Genomic DNA, 5,090 nt, shown 5'->3' with positions numbered 1-5,090 from the left:
AATGACAGCATTGCAGAGACTTGGCACGCTTTCAAGCAGCTTCCAGATGTAGCCACCTGGAATGCTACTCCAATAGTCCTAAAGGACTATCCACAATTTCTGGGCACAAGTTGGTTACTTTATCCTTACTCTTCAGTTCAACTCATCCCAAAGCAGCTCTATCTCACTCCTTGCTCACAAGATAATATCTCCTCTCCTCCATTGTCTTCTGGCCTTCTTTCTTCCTTTGTCTTCCCCTTTCCCTGTCTTTGAATTATTGCATACAAATGATGTAGAAATGAATTGCACCCATGTATAGCGCCTTGGAGCAACTCTAATGTGAAGGGCGTTATATAAAAACAAACTGGACTGAATTGAGTAGTTACTACATAGCCTTGCAGTGTGTTAATTAAGGGTCATTGTCTTGTTGAAAAACAAGCGATTTTCAGTAGGTATGTCCAGATCATTGTCTATATAATGAAAATTACCATACTGGATTCCATAGAACATTCATTCAACATCCCACCAAAATTAAAATATTGCATGATTGTCATTTATTCTTGATCTTTGCTAAGATGAAGAACTCAATGGCCCAACTGAACCACAGGCAGTTGTATGGGGTAGCAACACATGCAGACATCCTGAAGAGCGGCAACTCTCGAAGGACCGCCCAATTGGGCACATTTAACTAGTCGGTGGTCTAAAAAAGATGATGTATCTGGAAGTTACATATCCCTGGAGTACCGTCCTCCCCCCAATGCGAGCCGCTAATAGGGACGCTTCAAGGGAACTGCTATTCACCACTGTCTCTGCTGGAGTGCTAGCTAATGCGTATTTCCCACTTCATATAAGACTAAAATTTATAGCTGTAAATGTCTTTGTTATCATTCCTTTGGTGTAATAATGTACATACTGTATATCATCACACAAATACATATTACAATGTATAATATCACACAAATTGTTCTTTTGGTTCATTTCACTTGAATTTGATCACATTCCGTATTACAGGTGCACTGCAAAAAAAATTAAAAAAAATGTAAAAAAATACAACAAAGAGCATTTTTAAATTTGATGGAATTTCTGGTCATTACTAGCATTTTCTAAACAAGTGACTTTTAGTATTACTATGTTCATAGTACTAATATCTTTTCAATTTCAACCATATTACTCACCGGCATAGAAAAATAGATGTTATTTTGATTTACAATCACATTTATAAAAGTGCTGTTGGGGCCTGGGTTTGTATACATAAATTCTGGAGACATGTGGGGGGGGGGGGTCTTCCAAAATGAGAAATTTAAACACTTTTCTCCTTGCAGCTGTTATTACATAACATGACAAAGAGACATTTGCTTAATCCCTATTAATTTGCAGATTTATTGCAAAGCTAGCAGATGGTTTGAATTTTGCAAGCAAAATCATGCAAAATCCAGCATTTGTCTGACTTGTACATACCGTCTAAACAATACGCCTCAAATCTTTGTCGGGGCAGCAGTTCTGCTTAAAGCAGAAAGGCTGACATAGCTTTTCTTTCCGTAAATAACACGTTGAGCAACCATACATCAGTGGAGCTGTCAGCTCTCAGTTAATTGGATTGGGTATTTCTGGGTTTAGCACTGGGACCAAAACAGAAAAAACAGGCCTACCTGGAGCATTTTCATATATGCTGAAATTCATCTTCAGGAAAACAGTTCACCTATTCACAGTAATGAATACAGAACACTGGTCTGATACTCTAGATTGATATATTCCAGGTGAAAGAATGAGGTTTTTGTGGCCATTAGTTCTCTTTTTATTTACAGATTGGCTTATGAAGTGAGCTTACAAAGTAATGTACAAAATAATGTTTTACCGTGGTAAATGAGGACTAGATCAAAACTGATTAAATTTAAATGAAAACACAATTAATGACAAAAATAGACCCTGATCCAATTTAACAAGCTGTTTCGCTTGTCTGTAATAATGATCTTAAACCATATCATTTGTAGTAGGTATTTATTTCTTATTGTTTTCCCTAGAAACACCTACCTGACATAGGGCTGTAAGAAGCAGAGAAAAACTCTGTGATGCTGAGGGCATGAAGCAGGATGAACCCGGAATGGGACTCATCAAAAGACATACAAAGGGCAGCGAGAGAAAGCAACACACATAAATTGCAGTTCTTTACACTGTGGAGGAAATCGACAAATGCACACGAAAACTCCATGTATATAACCTAGGGCGGGATCCAAAAGCAGACTGCTGAAGGTCTGAGGCTGCAGCACAGAGCTGCCATCATAGCTAATCTCAATGAATTGGGACACATATCAGTCAATGTTTGGAAATGCCAAGCTGCCTGCAAGGAGTCACATCACGTGACCTGGCCACCTGACATAAACGAAGTAGAAGTGGTTTTGGAGGGGTTTGACCAGAGAGTAAAGAAAAAAATAGTGATCAGGATATATGTAGTGAACAGCATATATGTAGGACCTCCTTCTGGACAGCTGGAGAAGCATCCCAGGAGGCCACCTCATGAAACTGGCGTAGAGGAGACCTTGGGCCTTGTTCAAGGACCCAATGGTGGGATCACTATGCCAACCCAGGGATTTGAACTGGCAACCTACTGAGTCCCAACCCACAGAGCTACCCCCCCCCCCCCAACAAATTATTAGTGTAATGTTTTTGTTTTGTTTAATACTTAACTCCATATATGTTATTTTATGGTTTTGCTGTCTTTATAGCCTAAAATGTAGTGAATAAACATAATAAAATTTTCTATTGGTGAATGTGTCCAAACATTTGACTGGTACTTTATATATATTGCAGACCCCTGCTTAGTAGCAGGCACACTTTATGGGATTATGCATCCATTGCACCAAAATATAAAGAGCTTGGGGCCCTGAAATTAAGAATGTCCAAATACACCAGTCCTTTGAAATGCTAAAACGGTCATTTTCATTGCCAGCTTGATAATTACATGACTAAGTCACAGGAATTGTCACAATCCCAGGAAAATGTATGTTAAATAAAACAATGGGAGACACAAAGATAACCAAAGCTAAAAGGGTTTAAAATGATAAGCACACAATTTTCTTCACATGCATTAGTGGAACACAGAAAGGAAGACCACCCCTTTGAAGACTTTTTAAGCATCTCTGTCAAGCTTCTCTATAGCAGACAGTACTTTTGTATTCTGCAAACATGTTTTGGTGTTTTAGTCTTGCAGATATTTCTCTACTTCATTTGTCAGAAGAAATGGTAAAGTAATAGGACCACCTACCATTCTTCCATTCATGGTCAGTCTTTGACATACAGTAACATTGTTTGGCACAGAATCATATTCACATCAATAAATAGCTACCAGTGTTAATATTTCCTGCTATAGAGAAGAACACGGCATCATTAATAGAAATAGTTCGAAAAGGAAGATTATTTAACATGGCGACCCAGAAAGCTGGACCGAATCAAAAGTGCAGCATAAAAGACAGAAATTCACCATTTGAGTCTCGAGTTCGCCATTTAGCGTATTTTATAGCAAGGAGCAATTTATCACGCACTTAGCTGGATCAAATTTTCATTTGGCATATGCATAAGCCTGTTTCTGCAAGATAGGGTAGGACTGGATTTATCACACCATAATTGGGATTATTTTGTCAAAAGAGGCAATATATTACAAAGAAACTCTGATTGAGAAACGACTCACTTCCAGCCCAAAGAAGCACCATGGGATAATAGCTCAGCTTTAATTGCAGAAACAGCCATTAATAATTGCTTTGACGAAATTATCTTTAAAAAGAACGGGAAAAAAAGATTGAGCTATCGCCCCAAAACAGGGATATTGTTTTTTATAACAGTAAACATGTAGTTAAGTTTAAATAGTCCAGCTGTATGTTTATTAAGGGATGTTATATTTTAATCTAATATATTGCATTCTTCTGTTACTGCCACGTTTTGTGAATTTTATCAACACGCATTTCCTTGTAGGAAAGAAAACCAGACAGATGTAGATGTAGCCTTTGTCATCCTCGGTCAGTATCCACTTTATTCTCTCTTTTTTTTAGTTAAAAAATGAAAAGCGGAGCAACGCAAAGGGAACTCAGATTTGATGGGTGGAGTTCTGGCAGATTTTGTGGCTGCTTTGCGGGAATGTGAACCTTCTGCTTGCATTTCTCAAAGGCGGCAAGGCCTTTGCCTGAAATACAACTCATGATCTTCAAAATAAAACTTACTTCACGTTTCTTTCAAACTAGGTTACAGGAGGTCACAGAATACAGATGAATCTGGGGAAGGCAATTCATTTATGTTAAATACACAGCCTGGCACTTGTAAGGAGCTTTCTCACGTCACTCTCTTTATCGCATTGCCTGTTTATGTACAGTTTATATAACACTGTCTCCGTGTGTGAGCCTGCTCATGGATTGCTTTGAAGACTGGAAATTAAACTGATAAATAGGTGCTGCCATACTAGCGTTTACTGAAAATTGCCCCTGTAAATGTTACATTCCCCTGCGCCTTAGAGATTCAAATGAAATAATTTTGTACTCTTGCCTACTACATGGTTGGGTTTTATGAAAACAACTACTTGAGAAATTTGGGCGCATTTAAGTTTTGAGGAACTACTACAGCAAACTATATAAGTGTGTGCATTCATTTACAGTATGTATTTTTAACCATAATACATATATACTGAGATAATTTTTTTCAGTAAGTTGGTGTATAAAATTACAAGAGGTTATATACAGCAGCCAGTATATCTAGAAAGTTTGCATTTTTCTAATGTAAATGGATTAAATTTTACCCTATTTTTGAGACTAAACCACAAAATATACACCAATCAGCCATAACATTAAAACCTCAGACAGGTGAAGTGAGTAACATTGATTATCTTGTTACAATGGCACCTGTCAAGGGAGCCATTATATATTAGGCAAGTGAATAATCAGTTCTTTAAGTTGATGTGTTGGAAACAGGAAAAAAGCGAAAAGATCTGAATGACAGTGATACAGGCCAGAGGATCTCCAAAACGGCAGGCCTTGTGGTGTGTTCCTGGTATGCAGTGGTCAGTCAATACTCACCAAAACTGGTCCAAGGAAGGCCAACCGGCGAACTGGCAATGGAGTCATGATCAC

The sequence above is a fragment of the Paramormyrops kingsleyae genome, chromosome 14, assembly GCF_048594095.1.
Source record: "Paramormyrops kingsleyae isolate MSU_618 chromosome 14, PKINGS_0.4, whole genome shotgun sequence".
Lineage (NCBI taxonomy): Eukaryota > Metazoa > Chordata > Actinopteri > Osteoglossiformes > Mormyridae > Paramormyrops > Paramormyrops kingsleyae.
Note: the sequence above shows the minus strand (reverse complement) of the source record.